Raw genomic sequence first — 24,454 nt, 5'->3', positions numbered from 1 at the left:
GGCTTTTGAATATAGTCTGCACAGTGGTGCTTCTGTGGAGGACAGAGCAGTGTTATATGGAACCTGGATGGGCTCTCGCGCTCCTGTTCTGGGGAAGAAACTCCTGTAAGGGTGAGTTACTGAGGAGAGTTACGGCAGCGTTGGCATAGAATCCCCTGAGTCATGCCAACCCATTAAAAAGAGACAGGATGAGGGAGAAAGTCCTGAATTATCCAACAAAGTGAGGCACTGGGATCGCCAAGACCCCTACTAGCCAGAGAAAGCCAGACAGAGGAAACATCACTCCACAAGTCACACAACCATATATTCTTTTTATGGGGGCGGGGGGAGCAGAGTTCACTTCCACATACAGCTACACTTTCAAAGGGCAACCATTTTCTTCTTAATGCTTATCAAGTTCTTGTTCTGAATTCACACCGTGCTAAGAATGATTCTATTCATTTATTTAATTTTCTCAGCAAATCTGTTCTAGTTTCTTCATTTCCTGACAGAGAGATATGCCCCGGGAAGAGAGCCTCCCAGTTGCAACACCATATCCCAATAATACCTTGCATGACCCGGGTTTTTGAAAAGCCGAAGGCAAGATGCATTAGCCTCTGTGCTGAGTAAAATGAACAAGTCCTCACCCTCCAGGAATCTGATATCCAAGAGAAAAGAGAAGATGCATTTTTCAATAGCTTGCGGCAGAATGCATGGAGATGTAAAGAGTCAGGCTACCTCCAGGCTACCTAGCCAACTTTTCCCCACAGACTCTCAAGGGCTCTCAGGGGGATACTTTGACAACTGAATGTGCAGGCCTAGGCATTTCTGAAGGAGGAAGATGGGACATGAGAGAAAGGTTCAGGAAAGGGATTGTAGAACCCCCCAGACCTTGAACAAGGTGTGACCTACAGATTATTTTCAAGCTGTATGTAATTTTTTTTTTCCAAGTGGAGCATGCCACTCTAGGTGCCAAAGGCCTCACCACTTTCACTTCCTCCCTTCCTTGGCCATTTCAAACACTTATGTTACCTCTTTGACCCCTGAGATTCAAAGGAAATTCTGAGAGCCCTGAGAAACAGACTGTCCACGCCAACCTTGCTGAAGAATAACAAGACACTAGCAGAAAAGGCAGGGAGCCCAGGTGGTGGAAACAATGATGTCATTGGGAGGGAAGTTCGAGTTTCTAATAGATGGCACATAACAAATCGGTGCGGTATAAATGCAATTTATGTGGACCATAATGTACTCAATTCGTCCCCATAAATGAAGGTAAAATCGTACCTCACCTGACAGGTTCTAGTTCTTACTTATCATTAGCAGTGATAAATCCCACACAATAATGGGAGTTCCTGGAGACAACTTTTCATTTCTGGGTAGCTTTGGTTAATCACATTCAAACCACAATTTGCTCGTCCTTCCAAAAGCAAACCTTGCTAGGCATTATTAGATTTCAAATTCATTTTTTTAGCCTTAAATGATTTTTGAGAAAGTAATACAAGCACATGGGAAAAAAAATCCAGTAGCACAAAATGTCTTCTACAAAAAACCTTTCCCGCCTCCCCTGTCCCTCAATCAAGTCCTTTCCTATGAGTAAATAATATTACAGATTTCTTGGGAGTCCTCCCAGAGATCACACTTCTAGACACTAAGTACATACTCATAGATCACGCATACTTTTAAACAACTGGAAGCACACTATCTACACTTCACTGCACTTCTTTTTTCTCACTTCACATTATACCATGGAGATCAGTCCTCATCAGTGGAAATAATTCCTCCTCACTCCTTTTAACAGCTGCATAGTATTCTATTTTGTGGCTGGACTATAATTAACTTAACCAGTTCCCAGCTGATGGATATTACGGTTACTGTTCCAGTCTTCTGCTCCCACAATGCGGCAATAAGTGGTCCTTTGGCTCCATTTTCATTTTCTTTCAATGCAGCCACTGCCTGATTCAATTTCCCCACCCTCCTCACATAAATTCAGGAGCCTACCCTGAGAGACAGAACAAACATCTCTGCAGAGCCGTGGTTCTCAGCAAAATGAAATAAAATAAAATCCTCCCTCCATAGGCCCATCTGGAGGGTGCTGTTATGAGTAGAGTCTGTAAGAATAATAAATCTCTCTTGACACAGGAGGTAGGAGGAGGCTGCCCAAGCCACAGTGATGGGCTTCTCAGTTTGAGATGTCGACAGGCTATATTGAAAGCAGAGAACAGCCATATAAATCTGTAATTGCAACCCCATTCTCATGACGGAATGCTGCCTGCTTGTAGTTGGTTCTCATTACCTGCTTACAACTGTAATTTCTGTGTGGTCTTTTTCTTTTCCTACACTGCAGTTTTCTGGGGATTCAGAGCTGGAGAGCGGTGCTAGGCATTTCTAAAAGGATAATGGAAAGGTACCAATTACAGAAAAGTGATTTCTTCTTTTGAATCCAACTGCTTCGAACTTCATTGTCCCTCTTCAGGTGAGAACATCACAACCTGGTGCAAGCAGAAATTGTTTTGGGGAAAAAGAAATCCCACCTGCCCATCCTGCCCAGGAGCATCATAGCTGAATTCAAAGCACTCCCCAGCTCAAACAAACAGATCAGCTTGTCCTCTACCCAGGCTGCCCAAAGTATGTGTCCTAGCCAAAAATGAGGAGTCTAGTTGTTTTACTGGATTCATTACAATTCATTATGGAGCCCAAACAATGCAGACCAAACAGAGGTAACCGTGGCATTAACAGGATTCATTGCAAAGGTGTTCATCATTCTGCAAAGTTCTTTCTCTACGGAGACTCCCACATCAGTGAGCCCCACCAATAAGGATACTGAGATCAGAAAAGTCAGCCTTATCCCTTACCATGCTCAGTTGGGGCTGTGGGGGCTGTGGACCATAACTGGTGAGACAAGTTCTAAAACCCCAAGGTGGAGACCCTGTGTCCTCTGTTCTTGCCTATAACAGCTATGGAAAGTTACAAAAGTGGCCCCAGCTCTGCAGAGGGTACTGAAAAGGGGAAGTGGGCAGTGGTCTCTTGGAGCACTGGAAAGTTCTGGTTGACTTCTGAGTGCTTTTCAGGCCAAGCTTGAGTCTAGGACCAAGTGCCAGGCACCAAGGCAGACCCTGCCTGATACTGCACAACTCTTCAATCCCAGCAGGTGGATCTTAGACCAGGAGAGCCAGTGCCCATTGAATGGAAGCACTGGTCTCATATGGCTTGCTCTCACCCAGCTCACAGTCTCCTTCTGAGCCTGAAGTCACTCCCCACCAGCTTCTGTCTTCAAGTTTCAATTTTCTTTATTTTTTGTCATTTAATTCCTATATCCTCTATTTTTGAGAGAAAGATTATTTTTTCATCTTTGATTCCCCAGTAGTTAATACTGTACTTAACATACAGGAACTAAAAAATATGTGCTGAATGAATGAATGAATGAATGAGCTAAAATACAAGGAGTCACTAACTCACAGTGGCCATTTTGATTCCCCCAGAACCCTGTCCTCGCCAATGATAATGCTCAACACAGAGCCACAGAGCAGCCATACTCTCCAAGAAGTGTCTTGTAAATTATGCATGTCAGCTTCTGAGTTCACGAACACAGCAGTCCATGCGCCACCTCAAATCACATGCAAAACTGTGTGCATGCATCTATATGCACTCTTCTGCAAGAAGATCCTTTACTTCCATCAGATTCTGAAAGAGGTCTATGGCCCCCCAAAATCTCTACATTCACAGACTTAAAGAATCAGAAAACCTGAGACCTGGAAAGGTCTCCTCTGCCCTCCCTGATGCCGAGTAGGACTGAGGGGGCGGGGGCACTGCAGGTGTGAGTTCTGCTGACTAACAAGCATCATTGCTCTGCTTTATGGGAACAGATAAATCACCAGGATTTAAAGAATCTCAGTCCCCGGAACGTTCTTGCACTTGACAGCAAGCACATTTTTTTCCACCAAGTCAACATCTCCAGAAGGAGCAGCAAGCCCTGTCGAAGAAAAAGAAAAGAGGCTTGGAGCAAGATTAAAGAAATAAATAAAGCACAGTCTGCAAGCTGGGAAAACAGGCTCATCCTATAATGGTGCTAAACTGCTTGATTCTGGGAAGGGAAGAAAAGAAAAAGGTGATGCACCTTGTCAGCCCTGATCCCAGATGCTCTGCTGTGAGAAGGGGCCTTTCATCCCAACCCATACAGGGGGATTCAGGGAAACTGGGTGCTGCCTCTGAGCATGAAGGAGCACTTAGCTCTGGGTTTCTGTTCAGGGAAGTACCACCTGCATGCATGTCCTTCAGCACTGTCCAGAAAATATTCCTCATCATAAAAGGCCTGGCTTGAGTACCTGATTTTGCAAGGCCTTGCCCCACATTTAAACCAACCCCCGACCCTGTCCCTGCCTGTCTCCAGAACAGAATTTCTCTACCTCAGCATTATTGACATTTGGGGACAGGTAATTCTTAAAAAAAAAAAAAAAAGATTTTATTTGTTTATCTGATAGAGAGAGAGCATGAGGGCGAGCATGAAAAGGGGGAAGGGGCAGAGGGAGAGAGAGAAGCAGGCTTCCCCCTGAGCAGGGAGCCCTTTGAGGGGCTTAATCCCAGGACCACTGGGATCATGACCTGAGCCGAAGGCGGATGCTTAACTGAGCCACCCAGGTGTGAGGCCAGATAATTCTTTGTTGTGGATGGCTGTCCTATGCATTTAGGATATGTAGCAGCATCCTCAATAAAGCAGCCTTTATTCACCAGATGTCAGGAGCACTCCCTGTCCCACCCCAAGTTGTGACAACCAAAAATGTCTCCAGCCTTTGTGAAGGGTCCCCTGGAGAACAAAACTGCCCTGAGAATGGATGCTCTAGAATTTGCCAACTGTGTCTCAGGGAACACTGAGGGATGTTAGAAGGTGTTACTTAGAGGAAAATAGGATACTGTCAATAGTTTGGGAAACACCATATCGAACAAAGATAAACAGGACCCTTCCCTGGTGGATTTCTCAGAGTCTGAAACAGATCAGGGTGTACCAAGAATCTCTGAGTGGAAAACATAATACCCAGCATTTCCCCAAAGGCACTTGGCTGCACAGTCCTTTTATCTCAGAGCATTCAGGATTAGTATTCCAAGGGATTTACTTTTGGAAACACTTCTGTAAGGCAAAACTGGAAATGCACCTCTGAGGCAAACATGCCCAGAGGAAGGGATGGAGAAGCCAGGAGCAGACTATGGACACACAACTTCCTGCAACACAATTTATCTCACAACCCCGGACTTGATCATTAGAGATTAATTTTTTTTATTTAATTTTATTTTATTATGTTGTTAGTCACCATACAATATATCATTAGTTTTTGATGTAGTGTTCCATGATTCATTGTTTGCATATAACCCCCAGCGCTCCATGCAGTACGTGCCCTTCTTAATACCCATCACGGGGCTAACCCATCCCCCCAACCCCCTCCCCTCTAGAACCCTCAGTTTGTTTCTCAGAGTCCATAGTCTCTCATGGTTCATCTCCCCCTCCGATTTCCCCCCCTTCATTTTTCCCTTCCTTCTCCTAATGTCCTCCATGCTATTCCTTATGTTCCACAAATAAGCGAAACCATATGATAATTGACTTTCTCTGCCTGACTTATTTCACCAGATTCAGACCTTCAGTCTTCAAAAGTTCCCAAATATTTTGGAAGATATTAAAACTTTAAATCACCATCAGCTAACACTTCATAACCAGGGTAAGGTTATCAGAGAATTTCCCCACAGTGACAGCAGACCAGGTCCGATGGTCTATGGAGAATGGGAAACCACAGAGGCTCTTGGGCTGGAAAGAGAGTAACAGAGGAAAGAAATAAGGGAAGAGGACACCCAAACAAACCTCTCTTACTTCACCATTCTGGCCAGGGCTGCCACTGAGGTAAAATTCACATTCACAGCCTCCACGTACAGCCTTCAGAAAGGTTGGAGACAGTAGGAAGGCTGTCTTATACGAGGGGTCAGATTTGTGTTGTATAAAATAGATTTAAAATACTATTATTCTACTAAACAGACTTCCTTGTGATTTCCACATATTTAAAAGATCATAAAACATTAAAACTGAAAAGGACCTTGAATTATCTAACCCTATTCTTTTTTCTTTTTTAAGTAGGCTCCATGCCCAGCATGCAGCCCATTGTGGGGCCTGAACTCATGACCCTGAGATCGAGACCAGGAGTCAGATGCTTAACCAACTGAGCCACCCAGGCGCCCCTGGTCCTATTCTTTTTTAAACGTGTTTATCTATAAAAGTCATTTACTCAAAGTCCAATACATAAAACATAAAATGGTAAATATTCTCATTTAGTAATGGCTAGAATCCCACCCAACCTTTAACCCCCACCTCAACCTCCCTTGCAGAACCTTCTAGAAAGCCCAAGCTTCTCAGAGCAAACATTGGAAACCCAGTCCCCACACTTCACAGGTCAAGGAAAGTGAGGCCCAGACAGATTACGTGACTTGCCTGGGACCCCAAGGCTTCTCAGTAAGAGTCAAGAGAAGAACCTGACTCTTAGCCCCGCGCTCTCCTCATTTCACCAAGTGTTGACTAAATATAAGAAAGAGAGCACTAACCCTACAACAGAATGAGCTGCCTTGGAATGGAGCGATTGCCTATCTGCAGGTTGCCAGAACAGCCTGGTGGCCACATGTAAGGTCTGCTGGCCACACTGCTGTGAGGAGCTAGACATTTGTGCAGTCTCTTCTCAAAGGCTCCCACGCACTACCCCGTCCTGCTTCACTGTAGCCACAGGATGCTTGGGGAAGCCTGCTCTTGAGAAGCGACGCAGCCCCAAAGGGGAGCCCCTGCCCATCCTCACTGGTCCCCAAGCCGCTGCCTTCTCCTATGGAAGCAGGCTAGCTGAAATGAACAGTGGGTGCAGCGTGAGTGAGCAATGGTGCACCACCAGGTAACACATCCCTAAGCCAAGTCAACAACTCCAGGCTCAGTGCGTATCAGGCTGAGATATGACAGTGACTGTCAGTCACAGGAAATATCATCAGGGAGGTTTAAAATAATAAAGCTGCCTCGGAACTCGTAATACAGATGATCCATGCACAAGATGGCAGCCCCTGCTCCAGATTACTGAGCTGTGGGAGGGCAGGTCAGCCCAGGTGTGCTCGTGAGTGTGTGTCCACCTGCAGAAATAACACCAGCGGTGTGTCTTCTTTAACTGAAGGAGGAAACCCCACCGTGCAAATGCTGGTAGGGGAAGGAGGCAGACCGGGGAGAGCCAGGGAAGAGGAGCAGGAAGGATCCGCCCCGAGACCAAAGACCAGCCCAACTACACAAGCCCAGACCTGGTGGTCAGCAGAACGAGCTGGAGGCACCGGATGAACTCTACCCATTCTCTGCTGTTTCCTGATACTGGGCAAGTAGCGAGTGACAGTGACACAGCCAAATGTTCTTAGTGGTTATGGCTTTTTAGGACTATGTTTTGGTTCGCTCTGTGTGCTGGTCTTCTTTTTTCCATGGTGTGTGTGTGTGTGTATGTGTTTTCTCCTAACATAAGCTAGTGGGTACCTCAAAGCCATGTCCTCTGAAAAGCCCATTAATACAGCCAGCTCCACATCAGGCACTCCCTCCCTGTGAGCCTCAGAGATGGCTCCTGGCAAAGGCCTCTGAAATGTCAAGCATGGGGACACACGTACCACATACCAACACATAACATTCTGTGGGGTGGGCAGCTGTGCTGGAGGGGACGAGTCCCTTCCCCCAGCATCACAAGGGGTTCAAACCCCAGCTCTTCCACTTAGCAGCCGTGTGATATAAGCAAGTTACTTAACATCTCTGAAGATCCCAAGACACACAGACGTGTGCACGAGCTCTGGAACCTTCTGCAGATGTCAGATGTCAATACTATGGCTGCACGTGCCTACGGAGTTTCCTACTACCTGTAATCTCCAGATTACTGTACTACCTGCAGAACACATCTATGTTGGTACAACAGTGCTCTCCATTTATTACTATCAGTGCTAGGATGTACAGCTAATAAAGCTATGCACTCTCTCTCCTAACAATTATACTGCTCCCCGATACTAGAGGATATTTTGTCCAGTAGTTCTGGCAACAGTATTCATCATAATATTCCCATGTGTTGCTATTCTCTCCCTAAGAAGACAGTGATCTCCTGAGGAGAGATCTCATCTGACACTTCTGTGTCCCCTGTAAGATGAGCATCATCCGACAGGCACTCAGCAAACGTGTGATTGACAAAAGACCCAGGGAACTCCCGGTGGATGCCACCTGGCTGGCCACGGGCCTGGCCCCTGGAAGGGAACTGGTCCGAGAGCCTCCGTTCAGCATATTCCGGCCGAGAGTCCTCATGTCCCATCCCACCCAGAGAGCCAGGTCCACAGCCCATTACCCCACAAAAGGAAAACTGGCTTTTGGATCAGAAGCCCCTCCAGATCCAAAGAGGGAAAAGAACAAGACATGGCCATCTCATCGAACTACCTGGTCCATCCGGAAACAAGAGCAGCTCCCCAGGGCTCCTGACACCACATGGCATGGGCTCGTACGTCTTTCGGGTTTGGGCAAAGCCGAGCATGGATGGGTTCAGGGTTGGGGTTGGGGGGTGAGAGAGCTGAGCGTCACGCCCTCAGCTTCCTTGTCCACCTCTTCTTCATCACCTTGTCAACTCCACAAGTCACAGCAGGAGAGAACATTTATTATCATTGCTATGATAATTATAGTCTGTGTGCTCACAGAGGACTCTGGACCTGTGACTTGCTGCTTCTCTTGCGTTTGCAACTCAGTATCTCCAGCCAAAAATACTCCCGTTATCAAATTACGCCCAGCTTTTTCTCCCCTCTGCCTCTGTACTCAGGGCAACTCTTCCCCATCCTCCAGCACGCAGCCAGTTCTTCGTACCCCCCTCACCCCCATCCCACCACCCGCCTCCCTCCTCCTTCCCACAAGCAAAATAGCAATGTGCTTAAGGTTAATACACCCCCCGCCAAGCCCCCGTCTAATGAATGACAGCTTAATGATGTGCACATCTCCTGAAATAATTCCTACTTCTAATAAGCGTGTTAGTCAGCACTTACACCGCCCTCGTCAACTGGCACAGGGTAGTAGTGCAGGGTGCGGTTTATGTGCGGGGGATGCGAAGGGGCCTCCCTGCCATCCTCTCTGATCAGAGATACCCGGGAGCAAAAAGCTGCTCAGGAACATGACAACCAGCAGCAGGGGTCACTGTGCCGCCTGGGAAAGGAGAAGGCAGAGGCCAGACGGAAGGATCAACATCTCAGGGGTCGGCTGATCACTAGGCAAGAGAGAAGTCATTTCCAAGATCCCTAAGAGACAGCAGCTGGACACTGCAGGGGCCGGCAGCCTCCCCACGCCCTCGGGGGTGCTCCCCTGGATTGATAGTATCACTTAGGAGGGTCCTTAAGCTCTTCTTCTCTCACATGTTTTCATTTGCTCCTTTGATGCAAATTCTCCCAGCTTTTTCAGCTGTGCGCGTCTCCTCTATCTGCTTAGACAACAGACGTCTGACCCCCCTTCTAGCATGGAGAGTTTCTGGATATGAGACCACAGTAAATACTAATACTAGTGTCTGACAGCTGCTCTAACAAATGACCACAACTTGGTGGCTTAAAAACAACACAAATTTTATTTTATTTTTTTTGGGTGGGGGGAAAGGGAGAGGGAGAAACAGAAGAATCTCAAGCAGGCCCCACGCCCAGCATGGAACCCGATGCAGGCTCGATCTCACAACCCTGAGATCATGACCTAAGCCAAAACCAGGAGTCAGACGCTTAACTGAGTCACCCAGGCGCCACCCCTCCCCTAATTTATTTTCTTACAGTTCTGAAAGTCAGAGGTCCAAAATGGGTCTTACTGAGCATAAGTCAAGGTGTCAGCCGGGCTTGCTCCTTCTGGAGGGTCCAGGGGAGAATCCGAGTTCTTGCCTGTTTAACCTTCTGGAGGTCGGCAGCATTCTTTAGCCAGTGACCCCTTCTTCCAATCATTCCAGCCTCTGGCCTCCACTGTCCCGTCTCCTACTCCCCCCCACCCTGTTATAAGGACCCCTGTGATGATGTCTGGCCCATCCAGATAATCCAGGATAATCTCCCCATCTCGAGACCCTTCACTAAATCAGCTCTGCAAAGTCCCTTCTGCCATGTAGGATAATACATACATGTTGCAGAGACAAGGATGTGGACACCCTGGGGGGCCAGGCTCCAGCCCACCACAGTCAGAGTAAAATGTGCCCCAGCTATAAAACAAGGTTGCTGTGGAGCTTAAGTGGAAAAGATACTGTAAAAACACTTAACAGGGCGCCTGGTGTGTAAGTGGCCGATGACTGGTCGGCGTCCTCGTTACCAAACACAGGGAACTCATGTGACAGGTCTGAACACCTACTGTTGACCAGGAGCTCTGATGCAGATTACCGCCCCGTATGCTCACTGCCAGCCATGAGATGGATGTGGTCGTCCCTCTTTTGAGGATGAGAAAACAGGCTCAGAGAGTATGTGGCTTGTCTAAGGTCACACATATTGACAAAGGGCCAAGCTGAGGTTAAGATCCAGATTGATCTGAATGGGCAGATAACAAACGTTCAAGCAGCACTGTTACCTGACCCATTCTTTTACCAAATCATGCTCCGTGGCAGAGTAGTAAAACAGATTCCTGCTCCCCACCCCCACTGGCGATTCTGATTCTGTATACGGGGAGCGGGGCCTGGAAAGACAGCTCACCCTTGAACAATGTGGGGGATGCCAATGCCCCAAGCAGTCAAATTTAACTTTTGATTCCCCCAAAAACTACTAACAGCTAACAGTTAATTGGAAGTAGCTAAAACTACTAACAGTTAATTGGAAGCCTTATGGATAACATAGTCTATTAACACATACCTTGTATGCTACATGTATTATATACTATACTCTTACAACAGAGGAAGCTAGAGAAAAGAAAATGTTACTGAGGAAATCATAAGGAAAAGAAAGCGTGTCCATAGCACTGTACTGCATTTACCGAAAAAAAAAATTCACATATAAGTGGACCCATGCAGTTCAAACCCATGCTGTTCAACGGTCAACTGTGTGTGTGTTTTTAACAAGCTAACCATGTTCATTAGGATGCTTGGGCAAGTTTATAAAACAAGAGCCTAATCCACCCCCAAATAGTAACAGTATCCTCTCTGCAGTCACACTCAACTCTCATCCCTTTCAAACACACACACCCACATGCACACGCACACACATAAACACACACACAAAATCAGACGGTTTCTCAACAGCAGTACTACAGACATTTGGGGCCAGGTAACTCGGTATCAGGGGCTCTCCCGTGCATCGAGGGATATGGGACGGCCTCCGTGGCCTCCACCCGCTAGATGCCAGGAGCGCCCTCCCTGCCCCCGGGGGCTCCCAGGAGGAGGGCAGGGCTGCAGACATCTGCAAGCCCACAGCTCCACTGTGGCCTGGGCGTGTGCAATGAGCCAAAAGTCTCTGCTCCCCAACACCCCCATTTGCCTCCCTCGCTCCATGACCACCTCCATCTCTCCCTCCCTGTAGGTTTTTCTTTGTCTCTCTGGTGCCATAGAACATGGAGGAACTAATCAAGGCTTTGTGGGGCTTTTTTTTTTTTTCTTTTTTTCCTCACTGCTGAATAAGCCCAGGTACTTTTATTTTGATGAAAGCTGATACCTTCAGTGAAGACAGTACAGAAAAGTTCTCTGAGTCCTGAGATATAAGATTATTACAATTTTGCCTGACCCAGGTTCTCAGAGAAGGATGAGCTGATACAGCGATCTTAGGTAAAGACCCAAGAACAGGCTGGTTCTCAGAGGTAGGCAAGGTGCATGTTTGGATTCCAGACTGCCCTTTATGAAAAGGTAAAAAGACAACCTTCCGTGCAAACTGTATTTGATGTAATTAATTGGCAAGGGTGTCCTACACAGAACACGCACTTAATTCCATTTCAAATTAATCTTATTTCACTAGCAGAGTGTAATCTGAAAAAGAAAATGTTTTAAAAAGCCAACAACAAAAATACCCAAATATTAAGCATAAATGTCTTGTCCCATTTTCACAAGGCAAATGCAACTGACTTTCAGATGAGGGCTTCATGCCAACGCTAACTACCCATGCAAGGGCTTGGCAACATTCAAGCTGGCCCAGCAGAAAGAACTCAAAGCAGACCTAAGAATTCCCCAAACCAGGAGAGTACCAGAGAAGTCCACAGAGTGTGAGGAGGACTGCAGGAGACCTGAGGAAACGGTGCAGAGCTCACTCCCTCCAGAAAACCTCCCCTGGCCACTACGGACTCCCACGATCCCCCTCTTTACATGCTTTGGCACAACCACATGCCCCTCACATCCAGGTAGACTCTTGCCTTATACCCTCCCCCCACCCGGCCCCCAACTCTGTCCCAACATCCTTGGCACCTGTAATACTTTGCTGAGCATACCTGTTTATGTATCTGTCTCCCAGTCAGACCGGAGTGTTCCAGAGGAAAGTACTAGTGTTCGCTCACTCCAGGAGCCTTAGCACTTGACACCAACAAGTGTTCAATACCTGCTTATTTAATGAAAGAAAAGGAGAGAAGGGCAGGAGGGAAAGGGCTACATTATCATGTACTTGCCAGGGTCAGAAGCAACAACTCAGCTCTGCCTCCAGCTTCTTGCTATTCAAGAGAACACACCTTGTCTCCAAGCTAAGTGAGAATTCTTGGCTTCAGGGATGCGTCTTTTCATCTGCAGAAGCCCATCCTGCTCCCATGGTACTAACCCGGCACTGGAAACATAAACGCCAGTGCCCTTCAGTCCAAGAGGGAGGCAGTCTAAATGCCATGCCCAAGGCCGAGGCAGCCCTGCAGTCTGCCATTCCGTCCTTACAGAACTGGTCCCAGCTGTAGATGGGGCTACATCTCCTTGTTGTCACCAGGAGCACGCCGACCACTGGCTTGCTAGGTCGTGACTCTACAAGCTGAACCTCTCTGTGCCCCCCGATCAGTACACGCGCACATCAAGTGCTGACGGATGCCTCATCACGGACTGGGTGTCCGTCTGCCTGAGGCTCAGTGGGGAATCTTGCAGAATCCCCTGACTTACAGGCATCTTTGTATTCCTAACACCTAATCAAGGCCTTGCACCTCACAGGGAAAGGAGAAACCTTTATCAAGCATTTCCATGCCTCAAGCCTTGTGCTAGCTGCTTTCGACATATTCTCTCATTTATTCCTCAGTGACGAAGGGGCTCTCGCTTATCCCCATGTTACAGATGGAGAAACTGACACTCAGAGGGTTTACGTGTATGCTCAAGGCCACAGCTAAACAAATAGCAAATCAGAGATCAAGACCCAGGCTTTTAGCTCTAAATTCCACATTGCTTCCAGGGCACCATACTTCATCTCCAGAGTGGACATACGATAAAAGCTGGTTGAGTTAAACTGAATGCCCGGAACACTCTAGAATTGAATGCACACACAGACCAGGCTCCTCAGAGCTTACTGCTGCTTGTTAAAATTATTCTTGGCTAACAAGAAATAATTAGAGTCTCTGGAGTACAGTCCACTAGAAATATGTCCTTGGGAATCAGAACATAAAACAAGCCTAAATAGGAATGTCTCTGCTGGCTGGTGAAGTTCGTAAAATCATACGCTTTCCGTGCTGAGAGGGATGCTAGAGACCATGGAGTTCCCGTCCATGCTGCACAGAGAGGCCAACGCAGGTGTAGATGGATGATGACTTGTTCAAGGTCACCCATCAAGTTGCAGCCATGACAGGACCAGAATCCATGATGGTCCCTCCTTGCTCCCTCTGTGTCCCAGCATCCCGATTCTGAACACCCTGGCTGCTATTTCTTGCTGCCCACAGCCCTGAACCCAGGCTCGCAGAAGGACGGCTGGCCAAATCTTTCTTGTCAGGTAGTTGGGACTCGTGGCCACAGACGGAAGCTGCCACATCATCTCAGCATTTAATCAGCCGCAAAAGCCATTTCCCGCCTCGTTTGCTCCACTGCCAGAAATATTATCCTTAAATAATCAACACACGGCAGACACCCCGCGAGGGACAACACTGTCTTCCCTTTTCCTGGGGAAATGGTCAAATCAACACAGGCTGATTTCAGAAAGAGACGGGGAGGCTGCTCAGCCTTTGAGGCCTGGGGGTTAACAATGCAGCCTTGCAAAATCGAGTCATAAACCCCAGAGAGCCTCCGAGGACAAGGAGAGCCTCCTTCCTGCTGTCACGGGAAGGGCTGGGACAGTCCGTTCAGTCCAAAGTAAAGGCGGATCTCCCACCGAGAGCTGTGAGCACAGGGGTGGCAAGCTGGGTAGCAGAGGGGCTGGGGGGAGGGCAGGGACCGTAAGGGCACCGAACAATTATTCGGCAGTTTCCGCTTCACCCGGAGGCACAGACCCCACCTTTTCCCAAAACGGATGGGAACTGGCTTGCAAAATTAAACACGACATAGAATATTATCTTTTATAAGGTCAAACTTAAAACTATAATCAAAAAACAATTCGAAAGGAGCAGAGAACAGGTATTTCCAGTTCTTGAGGATGCTCAGGTCATTGAGAGATGGAGGAGATCAGCACGGTCTGGTTTGTGTGACCTGGGCTGACACCTGCAGTTTGAGCTGTTCGTCTCACTGATCTCTCCAATCTGTCTCAATATCCCCATGTGAAAAATGAGGAACCTGAAGCTCAGAGGGGCGAAAGACCTTGACCGGCAACACACAGCTAGTGTCGGGCTCCCAGTTCTGAGCCCCTGCTCCCCGCCCCCATATCCGCTGGCAGGGATGCGCCGGGAAATATTTTAAACACCGGCTCTCGGAAAGAAAAAATAAAAGAGCCCTGATTTATAGCATTCACCAATTTCCATAGTGTAAATATTGTCATCATGGCCAATTTCAAGCAACTCATGTGCATTACCCAGTTCAAAAAATTCCTGAAAAGGTATCAGTCAGTCCTCAAAGTCCTCAAAGTCCCCACCACTGCTGGGGAGGGACAAGGGGTTTCTCAGTGCACCGCCTGCCTACCTGCAGGAGCTCACAGCCTGATGATGTCCTGCGAGAGCACGGCATGCTGGGATGAAGGGCCAGGCCTCAGTCACCCTGAGAGAGCTGACCCCCTGCCAGCCACCTTTCCAGTCTCCTGACCTCCTCTGGAAGCCTCGGGGCTCACACCTATGTTGTTCCACTGCCTAGATATCTATTCCTTCATTTCTCATCCTAAACGTTGCTTCTCCAGGGAAGTCTTCTCTGAGGTTAGGTCTCTCTGTAGGACACTCCTACAACACCAAGACTGAAATGACAACAATTCAGTATTATGTGATGTGTCCATCCTCTGTCCAGGGATCTCAAGGACCTTTTACAGGGTCAGGGGTCAAGCAGCCATTCCATGAGTCAAACCCCCCTACCTTTGCACACAGAGGCTCCCATTTCCCATGTGAGCTGAACCTATTAGTTAACTGCATCCACATGGAATCTGAAGAACAGGAAATCTTTGAATTGGAAGGCAGGTCATCTAACACACCTTCTCACACTTGAAGGTGCACAGAATCCCAAGATAGTGCTAAATGCAAATTCCAGTTCAGTAGATCAGGGGTGGCACCTGAGATTCTGCTTTTCTACCAAGCTCCCAGGTAATGCTGATGCTGCTGATCTTTGGACCACACAGTGAGTAGCAAAGATCTCACAGATCTGCACTGTCCAGTACCATACCCATCCAAGCACTGTGGCTACTGAGCACTTGGCTCATGGCCAGTCCCAAGTCAGATGGGCTACAAGTACAAACTCTACACCAGATTTCAAAGGCTTAGTAGGAAAAAGGATACAAAACACCACATTAATAATTTTATGTATTGAAATAATATTTTGGGGGCACCTGGGTGGCTCAATCAGTTAAATGTCCTAGGACCAAGCCCTGCATCAGGCTCCCTGCTCAGCAGGGAGTCTGCTTCTCCCTCTCCCTCTGCCCCTTCCCCCTGCTCGTGCACTTCTCTCTCTCTTTCCCACTCTCTCTCTGAAATAAATAACGCCTTTAAAAAATTTTTTTAAAGAAACAATATTTTGAATATACTAGGTTAAATAAAATAAATCATGCAAAATATTTCATGAGTTTTTTGGGTTTTTTTTCACTTTTTAAAATATGGTTACTAGAAAATTTTAAATTTCCTATGGAGCTAAAGTTGTATTTCTACCAGACAGTGCTATCACAGATCTTCCCGTGAAACACAGTAAACCCCACAAAAGCAGCATCCCTGCAGAGTCCCATGGAACTGTACCGCAGCCTCATCATAGGAGTCCCTGTTCCTCTTATATACAGTGAGGACCCACACTCAACTCTGGAAACGCTGAGTTCATCAAAATCAAATAGATTCCTTCTCTATCAGATTTCTCAGAACCTTTATCTGGCTCCTGCCCCTTGTGAACTTCCAACAAAGGCTACAGTGTAGTTTGGGGTTTCTCAAACTGCTTTGACCTCTCTATGGCAGCAAACTGTTCCAGACTTGCTTTTCAGGCAAATTCCCATGTCCTATCCCAAGCTTGCCAAATTGGAGTTTCTGGGGGTGGGGTCCAGGAATCTAATTTTTTTAATGATCAGATGATTCTGATGAAGTTTTCTTGGAACCACTCAAAAGTATACTTTGACTGCTGCTTGAATACCCCTCAAAACAAGGAGCTCATCACCTCACAAGGCAGCCTGTTCGACTACTGGGCAGCTAACGCTGGTGTAACAGCTATTACCCATTGGTGGTATTATATCACCAGCATCATTACCCTAAATGGCCCCCAAAAGAAGAGTCATCGGATCAATATCACCAGCATCATTACCCTAAATGGCCCCCAAAAGAAGAGTCATCTGACCAAAGGTCATAACTTATAAGATCAAGTCAGGACTTAGGGCTTGCCAAGCCAAATCTTTCACTTTACAGCTAAGGAACTAAGACACACAGAATGGGAAATCATACTCAAGGTCACACATGCAGACAGAAGTAGACATCAGACTCCAAGTCAGTGCTCACCCCCGACAGCCCTGCCTCAGACCTTGGCAGCAAAATGCCCCTCTGGCTCTGACCAGACAGATGTCCTAGACCACCCAGAGGCCAGGTGCCAATTCCTGGTGGGCATCCATTAGCTCTAACAAGACATCCTGAAGACCCCTCCCACCCCCTCTAAGTACCAGAATGAGACCCTGGTTATGCCTGCCATCCTCTTCCACCTGACACTGAATCTCGCACCTAGGCCCCCAGCTCCTGGCAGGCATCTCACCCACCTGGGCACATTCCCCAGAGCTCGGACAGCAGCTGATCTTGCCTCAAGGGGTGGGAATGTCCACTGCAGCATGCCAAATACCTGACCAGATACTTATGTTCCAAAACTGCTCCCAGACATGGAAACAGCCAGCAGTACCCCTGTGAGCACAGTGCCTGGGGCAGCCTCCAGACCCAACCTCTGCGAACTGGCCTCACCCTGGCTTTCCCTCTGGCTATAAGCTAACAGAAGCCCAACACACAGCAGTCTAGAAGCTCCCTGGGGGGTGCCTCATTTCTCCCTCTCAGCGTTCCCCCTGGGGAGCTGTGAGGAGCCCACCATCTGTGAGCCCCTCACACATAGATCCAATTCCTTACGTGGAAGTAAACTGGTGGTTCTCTGACCCTCTCTTCTGACTCTCATGAACACAGGGGAGGCGGGAGGTTTGAGAGAGGCCCAAGCAAGGAGACACAGCAGTGGGGAAAGAACAGAGTGAAGCCTGATGTCAGTCTATGCAGAGAGAGTGCTCAAGAGTGGAGCTACTCTCTCCGGACATTCAGATTCCATCTGCAGAGGGAGGAGGACTCCGTGAGCTGCCCTTGCCCCAGAACCTCCCTCCATGTCCAGGCCTTTCCACACTTGTCCATACGCTCGCTCTATGCACTCACAGTGTGCCTCCAACGTCAGGTTACTCCGGTGTCACTCGGGAGGAGGAAGGCCTCCAATTAGGCAGAGAAGCAGATGCTTCTTGCATAGACAATTGGGCTGGAGGGAGCAAGGGGTGATTTGTGAAGCTCCTGAATAGCAAATTCTCCATCAGGAGAAGCTCAACAAGCACTGAATGACTAATAAGCACCATGGAGAATGAAACTTCACCATCGCCTTCAAGCGCCTCAGTGGCTTATTATAGGTGCTCTGTGTGGTGGCCATGGATACCACACAGTCGAGGAAAACAAAAAATCAGATTAGCAAAATGATGGGTTTTTTCTTTCCTGTGTATCAAGACTTCTCCTCCTCCACCCACTTCCCCTGGCCCCATCTCGAGCACAACCTCCCATCAAATATTCCTTGCATTATAGAACGCAATTTACAGATAGAAAAAGTAGGGCTCTGGGTTTTTTTTAATCTAACAAGTTCTCAGATTTCTCAAAAAGATGCCTTGTTCACCACCTCCTCCCTACTGAACGCCAATCGATGTGCCTACTTATCTCCTCCTGAAGGAGGAAGAGTGCCTACACCAAATTATTCTCAAACTTTGGTGCACATAAGAATCACCTGAGAGCTCACAAAACAGCAAATTCCTGGTGCCTTCCCTATGACTCGGATTCTGCGCATCTACTCTGGAGCTCAGGAAACCATCCTGATAACAAGTCAGGCACACCTTAAAAAGCTCTGCTCTAACAGTTTTAAGCAACCCAGGTCATGAGAATGTACTTAGAGGTTTCTTTTCAGAAAATATGTGACTCAAGTGTTAATTCTGCTTTATCCAGTTAAAGCTCTGGGTTCTCCTTCCCTGCATCTGTCCTGCCCTGGACCCCCGTGAGCTTTGATGCCGCTTCACCTGCAGTAAAACAATTCAGTGAGCGGCACCTACTGGCCATCTTTGACATTACAGCTAAGCTCTAAAAGACGTGTAAATGCCGAAGAATTAAAGGAAAGAGGGGAGGGCCACAGTTCTAAAGAAAGTGGTGACACTTAGCCTAAGGGCTTGCCACAATCAAGTCCTCTGGAGTCAGCAGTACAAAAAGGCATTATTTCTACAGGCCTGGGAGCTAGGTTTGCGCCTATTATCTTAAGGTGAAATTTATTTTAGCATATAGGCCAGAGATCCCAGGTCTCCTTAGAGCTTTTCATTTAATCAGTGATCCAGAAAACAGACCTTGCCAACTTTCTTGAGAAGGTCATTTTCTCAGCTGCTCCAGCACACAGTAGGTGTACCAACATTGACCACTAACTCAATAAGTATTTACTGATCATTTTCTCTATGAAAATCATGGGCTGTATCAGAACAAGTCATAGAACAAGCTCTTGGAAGGCTTACACTTGAACTGGGAAAATAAGACCTTGAGAATCAGAACCACATCTTGGGTGTGGAGGGTGAGGAGGACTGGACATGAAGCTACCCACCAAAAAAAAAAAAAAAAAAGACAAAAAACTGGAGGAATGTGCGCCCAAAGAATGGCCACTTTCCTATCCTTCCTCTAAAACCAGAAAAACTAGAAATCTGACATCTGTTACATAAGCAATAATGAGTCTTACCCACCATAATGGAGTACAGGTAATATTTATGTTAAATTAAACCCCACAGGCAGTCATGACCGAGAAAATGATGGAAGAACATGTCACACTGTGACATCTGGGGAGGGGACAGGAAGAAGGTATCATTCAAGTTATAATGCAGAGTTATGCCCTTTATGTATTATGGCCCCACATCTCCTTGAGCCCAGGGGGTAGCATTTGCTCCTCCTTCCACTTACAACTTCCCCAAATCCTGTCTTTGTCATGGTCCCTACACCATCAGCAAGAGAAAGCCAAGGTGAAGGCCCAACTTGCGGCCAGGTTGGAGGCCAGCCTCCTCCAACCATCAGCAGTTTGAAGGGCCCTTCCTTTAATAAGTCATCCATCCACACTTCATCTACCCACTGCATGCCCAGCACTGTGTCTGTGCTTAAGATGCAAGACACAGCCCCTACTCCTCCCACAGAGCCCACACAGGACACAGACAAGCCAACAAGCCCTGTGCATGCAATGTACTAGGAGGAAGGTATACAAGGATGTCACTTGACTCACTTCCCACAGTGCTCCCCTCACTCACCACATGGGAGTCGGGGTGGGGCTCCAGCACCAGGACAAGGAGGCAAATATCAACCAGATCTGGTGAAGGCTTCCACTCCACCAAGGCTCTGTGACCCACCTCCTCTGCTCCTCTCATGGATAGCAACAAAGTCAGACCACAGCCTTACCCTCTTGGTTTTCTCTAGCCTCATTTTATAGCTTCAGGGGGTCTGCACCAGACTTTGTCTCACTCACTCTCTCCCATGCTGACTGTCTCCTGGGTCATTTCTCCTGAAAGCATCAGGATCATACATATCAGAGTCAGAGAGAAGAGCTGCTTCCAGATACTCCATAAGATAAGGAATTCTCCAGGAAACAAGGCAAATTTCCACCATCTGTGGCTCCAAAAGGCAAGTTGGTGGCTGTGGATACCAGGATGTCCCCCAACCCGGGCCTCGATGAGGTAGCACGTGCAGTGGCTAAAACCACAGACTCTGTAGCCAGACTCCCTGGGTGAGAACCCCAGCTCTGACACTGACTAGCTGGGTGACCTTGGACAATGCATTTAACTTCTCAGGAGCTTGGTCTCCTCATCTGTGGAACAGTACCTGACTCACAATGTTACGATGAAAATTAAATGAGTTAATATAATGTGCTTCAAATTATACCTGAAACAGAGCAAGAGCCTTGGAAATTTTTGTTAATTAAAATAATTGTTCTTCTTTCTTCCCATCAAACAGCAGATACGAAGGTCATCTAGATTCTACGCCAAGTCAGGTCACAACTCCCACCCAATGTCAACATTGCTGAAACAATATACACCATGTGCAGAGGACCAGCTGCAAGAGGGAACCAACCCTGACTGCCTGCCTACTGTAGACCAGCACTGGTGTGAGTATTTTCATATACATTATACATCACTTAATCTCTCAGCAACTCTGGGATGTCAAAATCATTATCTCAAATTTTACAGATAAGGAAACAGAGCCTCCGAAATTCCTCTGACCTGGTTAGGAACTAGAAACCAGCTCCAAGACTATAAAGCTTTGGAAGGGTCCATAAACCTCTTAAATTCTTCATGCTGGTATTTGTCTGTTTCCATAGAAAGATCAGAAATTGAGCCCAAAAGGGAATGGGGTTTATGAGGAAGAGTGGAGGGGTTATTTTCATAGATATTTTTGGGGAGACATCCCTCCTCTCTGTTCAGATCTGTGGAGAGAGAAATCACAGGGAACAGAGGGTGTGTGTGTATGTGTGGTAGAGGAAAAAACAAGGTTCCATGTGAGGAGAAGAAAGGTAAAGCTGGGGGCGCTGACATGGACCTAGAAAGAGGTTCTAGAGCTTAATGAGAGGAGTTTCTGGCAGGGTCTGATTCTTGGTAGAGATTCAAACCTAAGTCAATCTAGTTCTAACGACAAGCCCATCACATCTCCTGTTTTCTGTCAAAGGCAGACATCAATAATCTATCACAGCGCTCATGCCCTCAGGTCTGGAAGCAGTCCCAGCCTTCAGACTCCAGGAAGCCCCGCCAATCAACCAGAGTTGACTAGTAGATAAAATCTATTTGCCATCCCCTCTCTTCACCATGCTGTCAAAAGGAAATTAAGAAGCCCCCAGTCTTCAAAGGATGGGGAATCTACTTAAGGAAATGATTGGGACACAGGAAACAAGTGATAGTATATGTTCTTAGAGCTTGCTGGGTGAATCTTAGTTAAGAATTCTGAAAAAAAAAAAAAATCAATGGACTAGGCAATGCAGTACAATTAACCATGCTTTCAGACACTAATAATTCATTGCTTTCTTACCTGAAACTTCTAGGACACTTTATGATTAACAAATTACCATCACTTGACTCTCACAACCACCTCACCAGGCAGGCCGGTGCCTCGTCATGTGTAAAGCATAAATTCCTTATTAGTTTTCATGGTTTGTCAATTTTTTAAGTAGGCGATCACCTCTGCAAATAATTTCCTTTGCAATTCTCATCCCCCTCATTTCTTTTCCCTATTGTTGCATCAGCCAGATGCAACTGAGATGCTGCTCAGCGTGCGGTCCATGACGCAGCAGCACCAGTCTCACCGGCAGCTGGCGGAAAATGCAGACTCTCAGGCCCCGCCTCAGACCACTCAGAATCTGCATTGTAACAGGATCCCCAGGTGGTTCGCGTGCACTTAAAGTTTGAGAAACACTGCTCTACTACCTGTTGCGAAATAAAAATAGTAAAAAGTATCCTGATTCTTGTTCTGATTATAATGAGAACGTGTCTCTTCTTTCCGACATCATTTATGATGCTTATTATAAGTTTTTGACAGATATCCTATGTCAGTTAAGGCAGACAATTCTATGTGAATACTAATAACTATGAAAAAATTAGAGGTCTAGGGAAGTTAAGTGTCTGCCATGAGATCAGCCAGCTTGTAAGTAACAGATCAAGCACAAAAGTCCATGCTTGTGCTGCCCTCGTGCTGGCCGGCCATCACAGGTGAAGATGAACTGAGAACAAATTGTTCTTGCCTAGCGTGAGGCTCCCAGCCAACACATATTTGATGGATGGATGAATAAATGAATGATTGAGTGAATTTCACTGTACTTTGCCCGAGGTTCCCATCATCAACACACATTTGCTGAATGAACGGATGAATGTCATTGTATTTAGTTTTATGTAAGAAGTTTGTTTCTGCAGAGCTGAATGAACATTAAATTTTAGATCCTTGAATATTTGTGAACCACATGATTCAGTGTGCAAAAAGAAATCTCTATTTTAAGGTACTCTGCACTAAATCCTTTCACAAAGAGAAGAGGAAAAAAAGCTTGCTTCATGAAAATGTACTCTCCTTGATAGATTTTAATCAACAAGTGTTGATTGGGCACAGCTGTGTGCCTATAACTGTTTTTAGTTCTAATAAGGATTCAGAAGACATAGACAGTAGCTTTCATATTTAGCGTACGCCAGAATCACCTGGAGGGTTTAGGAAACCACAGATTGCAGATCTAACCCTCTTTCCCCAAGTCTCTCATCCAGTAGGTCTGGAGTATGGACCAAAAATTAGCATTTCTAACAAGTCCCAGGATGATGTGTCCAGGGATCATACGTTGGGAAGAACTGACCTAAAGTATCCTCCCTGCATCTAAGACAGTGGTTCTCACCTCAGCTGTACGTCTGAATCACCTGGGAAGCTTTTAAAAATACTGATGCCTGGTTCCTTCCAATGACCAGGCGAATCAGAATCTCTGGGAGTGGAGCCTGGGCACTGGAATTTTTTGTAGGTTCCCCAGGTGTTTCTAATGTGAAGTGAGGGTCGGGCAGCCCTGAGCCTTAGAGTTTAGCTGGGAAGGTAAGAGAGATATGCAAGAGGGGTCCCAGGGCACGGGGTGCCAGAAGCAGCTGGTACCAGCTGGAGAAAGCCAAGCGCCCACACCTCTTCCCAGCTCTGAATTGAGTCACATCACGTCACTGGCCTGAAACTGACCTCTGCAGGGGTATTTACACTGCAGAAATTAGCAAGTGCTACACATCAGGGCTCTCCCCCTTTCCCTAGAGAACCAGTTCTTTTTTTAAAACTGTTTAACGATTTTATTTATTTGACAGAGAGAGAGAGCACAAGTAGGCAGAGAGGCAGGCAGAGGGAGAAGGAGAAGCAGACTCCCCACCAAGCAGGGAGCCCGACGTGGGGCTCGATCCCAGAACCCTGGGATCATGACCTGAGCTGAAGGCAGCCGCTTAACCAACTGAGCTACCCAGGCGCCTCTAGAGAACAAGTTCTTAAACATCTACCAGCATACCACTGACAAGAAGGTAGATGGGATAGGTACCAGATGAACAGTCAGGCAACAATACCAGAAAGATGAGAAGAAGAAGAAATGCCATTGGGCTGGAGTGGTCATGGAGAACTTCATAGAGGTGGTGAGGCCAGGGGTGGACCATAAAGGATGGATAGGATCTGTGTGGAAAGAAGGCCATCTGCCTGGGGAGGGAAACAGGAGTATATGTTTGGATGTGGGACAGGGCAAGGTGCCTCTGGGCAGAGTGAGGATTCTTGTTGTAGAAAAGTGTTTCTCTGAAAATCTGACTTCAGAAGTTTAAAATTTCGTAGCATGGGATTCCATAGAAAAGTGCATACATGCTGTATAGGATCAGAGACTGGTCACACTTTCTGCAAGGATCATTGACAAAAGCCAGCCACAGAGTAATTATCCAGCTCTACGAATGATTCCTGGGGACCTCCTGACTTTGTACCAGTCAACAGCTTGCAGGCAGTGCCTGAGAAACACCCTCCATATTCTCCCGTTGATGATACTAGGCTATTTGATTCCATGCACCTCCTCCCAGAAGCCTTTAGGGGAAAAATTTGCATCTTCAAAATCCTGCGCTCATTCTCAAGGGGAGCTGGAACTGTCAATACCCATTCAGGATCCTGGAGCCTCTGTGAGAAGCAGGTGCATCTCAGTTTATTGGAAAACCAAGATGTCAGAATGAGAAAAAAAGTTGG

General features: G+C 47.0%; 1 protein-coding gene across 1 annotated transcript in view; it reads right to left on the bottom strand.

Moving 5' to 3' along the window:
- Positions 1–24,454, bottom strand: part of SORCS3 (sortilin related VPS10 domain containing receptor 3) — a 569,369-nt gene that overhangs the window by 443,849 nt on the left and 101,066 nt on the right. The gene's annotated exons all lie outside the window — the stretch shown is intronic.

This window comes from Neomonachus schauinslandi, chromosome 6, assembly GCF_002201575.2.
Source record: "Neomonachus schauinslandi chromosome 6, ASM220157v2, whole genome shotgun sequence".
Classification (NCBI taxonomy): domain Eukaryota; kingdom Metazoa; phylum Chordata; class Mammalia; order Carnivora; family Phocidae; genus Neomonachus; species Neomonachus schauinslandi.
The sequence above is the reverse complement of the archived record's forward strand: the minus strand, read 5'-3'. Positions and strand labels throughout refer to the sequence as shown.